This window comes from Benincasa hispida, chromosome 6 (genome assembly GCF_009727055.1).
Source record: "Benincasa hispida cultivar B227 chromosome 6, ASM972705v1, whole genome shotgun sequence".
NCBI classification, from domain to species: Eukaryota; Viridiplantae; Streptophyta; class Magnoliopsida; order Cucurbitales; family Cucurbitaceae; genus Benincasa; species Benincasa hispida.
Window position 1 is genome coordinate 50,967,415 of NC_052354.1, and position 9,450 is coordinate 50,976,864.

The following is a 9,450-nucleotide window of genomic DNA, read 5'->3' on the forward strand; positions in this document are numbered from 1 at the left end:
AGGAATGCATACTTCAGGTGGTTTGGAAGGGTCTTCAGCTCTATTGTTAGTGGTTGTTCCAAGGATGATTTTGTTGTTTTTCTTTCTTCACTCATTGTCAGCTTGTCTTCTTTTGATACGATCATCTCATCTTCTTTGGTTGTTTTTTCTGTGATCGCATTGCAGGCTATTATGGATGTGGTCGCATCCTCATCTTGATTTTCATCTTCATACTTTTCTTCTTCATTCAAACTTGGTTCATCGTCGGATTCATTGAGGTCTTCTTCATCAGGATATTTCATGGCTCGAATAATGTCAAACCTGAGCTTCTGTCCATTCACGCTCAGTGTGATCTCTCCTTTGTACACATCAATCTAAGCACGACCAGTGGATAAAAATGGTCGTCCCAGGATGATGGGTACATCCTTGTTTGCTTCATAGTCCAGGATGATGAAGTATGCTGGTAATATAAATTTATAGATGGTAACTAGAACATCCTTCACCTTCCTCTCTAGATGCACAAGAGATTTATCCGCTAATTGGAGAGTCACCATTGTAAGTGCCAACTGCCCCACATTCAGCTGCTTGAAAATTGACAAGGGCATTAAGTTGATGTTGGCCCCGAGATTGCAAAGCGTTTGACCAATGTATAACCCTCTAATAGAGCAGGGTATAGTAAAACTTCCAGGGTCGTGCATTTTCGGTGGAATTATGGATTTTGAACTTTGTGTCAATGCCACCGTTGCGAACTTACCACTACTTCTCTTCTTCGTCACTATATCCTTCAGAAACTTCGCATATATGGGCATCTGTTCAATCGCCTCAGTGAAAGGAATGTTAATATGTAACTGTTTTAGCATATCCATGAAGCGTTGATACTGTACCTCATCATTTTTATTTTTTTTTTGAGTTTCTACGGGAATGGTGGAAGTTGTATTCTCACGGTCCCCTGTTCTTTTGGCTCCTAGGTGGACGCAATATTTGGTTCCTTCACCTTCTTTTCTTCTATTTCTCCTCGAGTCAACACAATCTCCGGTTCCATTGCAATTGGAGCAGTTCGGCTAGGCTCCTTCTTCTCCTCCACCACAGTCTTTCCGCTCTGTAACGTCACAACTTGAGATTGCTCTTTTCCCGTATCCCTTGGGTTGTACGGGAGTTTTGTTGAACTCGGTAGGGCCTCTTACGGTCTATTCTTGAGTTCTCCCGCAATCTGTCCCATTTAAATTTCCAGATTACGGATAGACGTCGCTTGATTCTGAAGCACTGTTTCATTCTTTTCAATATATTGCTTCAGCAAACTCTCCAAAGATGAAGATTGTGGTGCCTGCGAACTGCTGGCTTGGTTTTGCGTCTGACCGTTTATTTGCGAGAAAAATCCTTGTGGTTCTTCTTTTTGCGCCACTGATTAAAATTTTGTTGTTGATTTTTCCACGCGAAGTTGGGGTGGTTTCTCCATCCAGGGTTATACGTGTTAGAAAATGGATTATTCTTCACAAAATAGACTGACTGTAGGTTCCTCGGGCATTCCTCCATTGGATGGCCTTCACTGCAAGTAGCACAACTTGCGGTCGTTTGGTTGATTGCGTTGACTTTCCCACTATGCGTTCTTGGGCTACTGATTGCGATTCCTTGTATCAAATTCATCATCGCAATCATTTGGTTCTGAATGGATGCGATGGCCCCGTTATTCGCGTCACTGTCCTTGATCCTCAATCTTTGATTGATTTCTCTCCAGTCTTCATGATTTTTAGAAATGCGATCAAGTATATTCTTGGCCTCATCGTAAGTTTTATCAAGTAGACCTCCAGCTACTGCCGCGTTGGCAGCCGTCTGCGAAGCAGGGTTCAATCTGTGGTAGAAAATTTTCATCTGTAAGTAGTCTGGTAAGCCATTATGCGAGCAATCTCTTACCAGCCTCTTAAACCTCACCCAGGCATCACTGAGCGATTCGTCAATATCCTATTCAAAATTGGTGATCAACTTCCTCCTTCTGGCGTTCTCCATCGGATGGAAGTACTTCTTCATGAACTTCTCAACTACTTGTTCCATGATGTAACCTCCTCTGGTTCGAGAGAATAAGTTTTTGTGCATGGTCACACAACGAAAAATGGAAACAATGTTAATCGAACCTCCTCAGCGGAGATGTTTGGGAACACGAATGTGTTGCAGATCTCAATGAAACTCTGGAGGTGGGCGTGCGGATCCTCGCCACACCTACCGCCAAACTATCCGACAATTTGGATCATCTGCAGCATCACCGATTTCATTTTGAACCTCGATCTGTCAAGAGCTAGCCTCATGATTCCTGGGGAGAAATCATAGAGGTTGGGCGACGCCTAGTCCCGAATGGGCCTATTATGGTCGTTCGCCAATAGGATGGGATTCGCCATGATATTATTTTCATTTGGTGCTCCATTTTTCGGTTGTTTCGCTATGTTTGGATCTTTCTCTTGTTGTTGTTGTTGTTGGCGGTTGTCTCTTCTTCTTCTTCTTCGAAACGTTCTCTCAATCTCTGGGTCGTAATCGGGCTCAAGATTTTGTCCTTCGCTCATATGACGCCCACTTCTTCCCTTACCTAAGGAGAAGCAGTGCACAAAGACGGAGATTCTATAAAGAAAATCAAAAAGTTATGCCCGTTATCACGCATCAGACAGAGAATTAATGACATCCCATCAGTGCAATCATTCAAGAGAAAAAGTTTTTCATCCTGAAGCTCTATAAATACCGAAGGCCACCTTCGTTAAAGGAGTTTGCTCAGTTCGGAGAGTTCACCATATAGAAGATAGTTAGTCTTGTTCATAGTTTTCTTATATTGAGAAGGCGGAGACGATTGAAGGGAGAATACGTCGAGAGATCGTCCCAGTTAACTCAGAAGAGTGTCAGAGGCCAACTCTTGTGGAAGCAAGAACATCTTTGGGCAGAATAGAGATAACTCAGTGTAAAAGCCTTGGGAAGCAAGATATTGCTACCAGGCTCTCTACCTTTATTTTGCATTGTCATTTTGTATTCTGAACTTATTTATAAAATGAAAATTGCATCTTTATATCTGTCCACTCTCTTTACATTATGCATGAGTAGCTAAAACTGTCGAATGGGCTAAGAAGCATTTAGCTAGCATAACTTGAGATCTTCATTCTATGCGATCATCTTGTATTATGTATGCATCATTCGTCCATTAGAGATACTCGAGAGGGTAGTCTAAGGATAGAATCTAGGCTTGGAAAATTCATATTAGAATCTAGGCTCAGGAGAGTCAGATTAGAACTGCATAATCAAGAGATATAAGCTTAGGAATAAGTTTTGTTTGCTATTAGCGCATCGCATGCATCCTAGAGATAGGATATGATTGTATGTGGTCACCTTGTACCTGTGTGCATCATTCATCATCGCATAGGCAAGAAATAGAGACTTAGGAATAAACTCTATAGACATCATCGCATGCGTCCTAAAACTAGGAGCTATCGCATTTGCATTGGAAAATGAATTGTTGTCGCATGTGTATAGCATGATCGCATAGCTTGAACGCAATATCAAGAAGCGCTAGCTAAAGACCTTCTCAACCCGCTCCTCCGCATACTCATTGTATCTTTTGCATTATTAGCTCTTTTCTCAATTCTACCGCATAAACTGTATATTTTAAACAACAAACTAACCAACGTATTGATTTATTTGTTACCGCAAAGTAATCAAAAATTACCATCGCATACTGTTTCCTTAGTCCCTATGTTCGACCCTGGGCTTACCAGGAAACTAAGTAGGGTTTATACTTGCATCTTGCTAAGAAAACTTGCATGCACAACGCATATTCCACCATCGCATTCTACACCATTACTTCATCACATTAACAATGCATCAAGTTTTTGGTGTCGTTGTCGGGGACTACGGCAATACATTGTGCTAACGGTAACTTTTTTATTTTCTTTGCAAGCTCTCTGTCACTGTGCACTGCTTCTCTTTAGGTAAGGGAAGAAGCGGGCATCGTATGAGTGAAAGACAAAATCCTGAGCCCGATTACGACCTAGAGATCAAGAGAACTTTTCAAAGAAGAAGAAGAAACAACCGCCAACGTCAACAAGAGAAAGATCTAAACATGGCAGAACAACCAGAAAATGGAGCACCAAATGCAAATAATATCATGGCGAACCCCATCCTATTAGCGAACGACTGCAATAGGCCCATTCGGGACTATGGGTTGCCCAACCTCTATGATTTCTCACCAGGAATCATGAGGCCAACTCGACCAACTGAAGTTTCCTTGCTTCCTCTACCGCATTCAAGTCAAAATTAAGCTTTTTCACCGCCCACATTGCTTTATGCTCCAGCTCAAACGGTAATTGACATGCCTTTCCGAACACCAGCGCATACGAGGACATCTCTATTGGTGTCTTATAAGCGGTCCTGTATGCCCATAGGGCATCGTCCATCTTCATTGCCCAATCTTTTCGTGAAGGTTTTACCACCTTCTCTAATATCAACTTGATTTCTCGGTTGGACACTTCAGCTTGACCATTTTTCTGTGGGTGGTATGCGGTGGCCACTTTATGGAGGATATTAGCAACAACTTGTTGACGATGTGATTAACAAAGTGGGAGCCTTCGTCACTTATTATGGCACGTGGAGTGCCTAAATGAGTGAAGATATTTTTCTTCAAGAACTTGGAGACTACCGCCGCATCACTTGAGGCGCATGATACCGTTTCTACCCATTTGGAAACGTAGTCAACGGATAAACGAATGTATTTGTGACCATTCAACGGTGGAAATGGTCCCATGAAGTCTATGCCCCAGACGACGAAAAATTCCAATTCTAAGCATTTAGTAAACTTTGTAAATGTGACCCACCATTTTTTCAGATCTAAGAACGTATGAAACATATCCCTAAGTTGGAAGACAATTGTTTCAAGACGGAACTATAAAACCCTATTCATTTCCTAAAGCTTGGGTTGTTCTGAATCTATGTTACAACCCTTCGAAAGGATCACCACGGTTTACAACTAGCTAGTGCCGCTAAAACGACAGCAAGTGCCAGAATAGGAATCTCACGGTTAAACTAATTAGAGGACGACCAGAGGATATGTTGACACCATTTCCTTGCACCCACTTACTATGAACTACTTTCCCCCATTCACTTTGTTATCGACCCAGCAAACACTTTCTGAATGGAACAGTCCGGTTAAAAAATCGAGACATGAGCTGAGCATGTGGATCTCACGGTGTATCGCTGAACTCATTGGGGATTTGGGTAAGAGCAAAAAACAAATTATATATCGTTATATTGTTCTATAAATGTTTGGGATGGAGAAACCAACCCTAACTTCGCGTGGGAAAAATCAACAGCAAAAAATTTAATCACGGTTGCGCGGCGCAAAATAAATGATCAGATACCACTATAAGGATTTTTCTCGCAATTAGATACAACAGGTGCAGGACGTTACATAAACCCTAAGCCAGCAGTTTCATACGCTAGGATACTCACAAATCTTTTCCATCTTATAGAGGAGAGCAGATTTGCATGACCAGCTCTAAATATATTGAAAAGGATTTGCACAACAGCTGCCTCATAGAATCAAGCGTATTGGTTATACGTAATCTCGGAAAATTTATTAAATGCGGACTCAGATTTTGGTGATATTGACCACTCAAGCAAATAGACCGTAAGAAGGGCCCGATACCGAGTTCAACGAAACTTCCGTTGTCAACCACTAAGGGATAACGGGAACAAAGAGCATATATCCTACAGTTGTGACGTTTATTATCTGAGCGAAGAAGACATGTGGTAGAAGAGAAAAAGTGGAAGCCTAAGCCGGACTGCTCCAATTGCCATCGGAACCAAAGAATTGTGTTTGACTCGAGGAGAAAATAGAAGCAAAAGAGAGGATTTTGAAGGAAACCCAATTTTTATTGCGTCCACCTAGGTAGCCAAAAGAACAGGGGACCGTAAGAACTATCAACGTTTCCACCATTTTCCCAACTAGAAACTCAAAAAAAAAAAATTAAACAAATAAAAATATGATGATGGTACAATGGTATCAACGGCTTCAATGTGATACATGCTACTAACGAGTCTCTGCATATTAAAATCTTCCCTTTCACTGAGGCGATTGATAAGATGCCCACGATTGCGGTAAGTTTCTGAAGGATATAGTGGGATTGAAGAAGAGATAGCACTGTAAAGTTCGCAACGATGAGCTTAATTGATCATCTAAAGTTCAAAATCCATAATTTCCTATCGAAAAATGCAACCGACCTCCCTGGGAAGTTTTTACGTAATAACCCTGCTCTATTAGAGGGTTATACACTCTGGCTTCACAACGATCTTTTGCAATTTCTCGGGCAACATGCAGCTTAATGCCCTGTCAATCCTCTCTCCAAGCAATTGAATGCCTGTGGCGCGCAATACATTAGGCACTTACGGACAGTAGACTCATCTCCAATCTAGCGGATAAACTCTTGGGTGCATCTTAGAGACAGGAAGTGATGTATGAGGGATGTTCTAGTTACTATCTATCATAATTCAATCATATTTTCCAGCGATCTACATTTCATACAATCCTGGATCTATGCACACGCCCAAAACGGAAAGGATAAGATCGTAACCCATCATCCTGGACGACCATTTTTATCCACTGGTCGTGGCTCAGGTAGTGTGTATGTGTATATAATGAAGATGAAATCAACACTGCAGCGTGGAGGATGGGAACAGAATATAGATCAGAGTTTTTGAACATTATACGAGCCATGAAATAATATCACTGCACTTGAAGACAGACCTCATATGAATACGACCTGTAATGAACACGAGTTTGAAATGAAGAAGAGAAGAGTATGATTAGATGTAAGGAAAATGAAGATGAGGATGCGACCACATCCCCTAATTAGCCATGCAAATGCTCGATCGGAAGAAAAAAACAGGACTCCAATTAGGAATATGAGATGATCGTATCAAAAGAAGATCAAGCTGACAAGAGTGAATGATATAAAAGAGCAAACAAAATCATCAACCGGTATTATTTATTAATCTTCTAAAATTGATTCTGACTAGCGACCTAATTTTAACTATTTTTAAACGCCTGAACCCTAACAAATAAGCTGGAAGACCCTTCCAAACCACTGAAGTATTGCATTCCTGGAGCCAAACCAATAAAAAAGCTACCTGTAATAATTTCCTCTACACTTAATTGGATTAGATTTTTTTAAGAAAGTGCCGCTTGCCAGCATCCTGAGAAAGTTGTAAGCAATTGGTCTGGACCTCACAGACTATTTAGAGGATAGTTAGCCTCTACACTATTGAATCGACTCAGGAATTCGGGATCTAGGTTTGAGAGTCACAAAGAGAAGTGGCGACTATCGAACGATTCTTGAAATCCTTACAGACTACAACTCCTGCCGATTGAATGTGTGTGAATTTGTTCGTAAAGTAGGGAGATAAAATCTAGTGAAATTTGGACGTGCAAACATTTATCTAATCATAGCCGACAAGTCACGTCGGTCAGCCCGTGTAATACATGCCAAAGTAAAGAAGGGAATGACTAGTCCACGCATTTGCAATATAATCGAACTGATACCAATGAGGACTTGTCAACGTGGATATAGACAGCGGAATTTTGCTAATTAGAAGTAACCGAAAAAACTGAAATGCGGCAAGAAAGAAGGATAATTTATCCCTTTTGACCCTTTGTTATCGAATCAAAAATGCTTAGTACCCGCCTTACGCTGGGAAAATTGATTCTCTCTCTGCTTCTTTAGGATTGGATATATACGACCGACTTTAAACCAGATCCTAGATATAGCTCGTAAGAATTCAAAGAGATAATCCACATTCTAACCTGCCCGTATGGGAACATTTTGTCATACTTCAAACACATGTATCGTTCAGGCCTCTGACAATGCGTCCGAGTTAACTTTTATCTAAAGGATTGTATTGATAGATCATTTTTTTATAGAGAAGTATACTTGAAAGACTGCTGAAGACCAATCTTTTCATGGCTACGAAACTTCTACAGGTGATGGTGCGGGACACTACGAAAGTCTGTTCTTCAAACAATCTGTGAGAAGATATGTGAAACGATGTGTAAGAACGATTCCTCTCTAATTATCTGAATTAGGGATGAAATGCCACTTCATTGGTGAAGGAAGGTATTGTGCTTGTGGGCACTAAAGATTCTCCAAGGATGAGCTCGATGTTGGAAACAAAAAGGCAAACAATTTGAGGCAATTAGATTAAAGCTTTTTTACCTCCATAGTACTGATATGTGATAACCCGGATGTCAGGAGCTTTCTTAGACTGCTTGGACTTTGGTTATCATAAGACGTTTTGTAAAAAGAATCTCTTCAATAGAGTGCTTTTACGCACATGAGTGCATTATCTAGAGGGTAGAAAGAAAGTTTTGAGTTTGATTTGATTTCAATGCCGCACACATTCATGATAACTATAGAGTACATTAGAGCGCAACCAGCCACCTTGTTGATCGCATCGCAGGACTTAGCACACAACCCTTTGAATTAATGTGCGATATGCAAGTGGTTATTGCTGATGGGAATTACACAGTGCTTTCGCAAGAAGAAGAAAACAATGCTACTTCCCCATCACTATATTTGTAGTTAAAAACCTTTGAATACCTACTCAAACAAATATTACACCATCACAGATAAAAGAATTTGCTTATAGTGGTATATTATGCATTGAAAAAATTCAGAGCTTATTTGCTGGGGAACTAAAGTAATCATTATCAGTATTGGACCACTGACGAATAAAAATATTTTTGAATGGACAAAGAAAAGATGGACGACAGTGCTGAGGTTGATTAGTATGGGTTTCTCCTTCTTTTCAAGGAATATTTTTAGAACTAAGGAAATCATATGATGCAAGGGGACGGAGAACCAGGTTGCGGGACCATTTATCCAGATATTAGTGAATAATCCAGCAAGATTGACCGACAAACAGTCAGAGGTGAACACAACTTCCCAAACGAGCAGCTTATTAGATTGAAAGTAACTACCATGTACCACGGACGTCGGTCAATTTTTCTTGGTTTAGCGAATCAATTTGTGCTTGAAGACTGTATAGCCCACCAAAAAGACGCGAGCTCAGACTATGAAATGCAGATCATATTTATTAGGGAATATAGCACTTCAAAAATCTAGTATAAAGAGTGGGTCAGACCAGATTTTCGCACCTGTATCCGTACACAGTATGCTGCTCACAATATGGACTTGTGATTATTCACTATTGTCATGCACTACGCCATATGAGAGGACACTTTGAGACGGCCCAATCACACAATATTTTTAAATATTGTGTAGCCAAAGTGGAATAATTATTGGTTCCAACATTATTTTAACGGATCGGCACAGAGACAAATACTGCCATAGAATGTGGACCACGGGTAGCACTAACGACACGGGAAACATACATTCATGTAAACAATTGCTCGATTTGACCACCATAGAAAATATTCAATCTTTAAAGAAA

The 9,450-nt window shown here is 40.6% G+C and overlaps 1 non-coding gene across 1 annotated transcript; it reads left to right on the forward strand.

Annotated features, from left to right (window-relative positions):
• Window positions 1–1,864: 1,864 nt before the first annotated feature.
• Window positions 1,865–1,971, forward strand: LOC120080626. The gene has a single exon (XR_005482580.1). It is a non-coding gene; the product is annotated as a small nucleolar RNA R71 (small nucleolar RNA).
• Window positions 1,972–9,450: the final 7,479 nt, after the last annotated feature.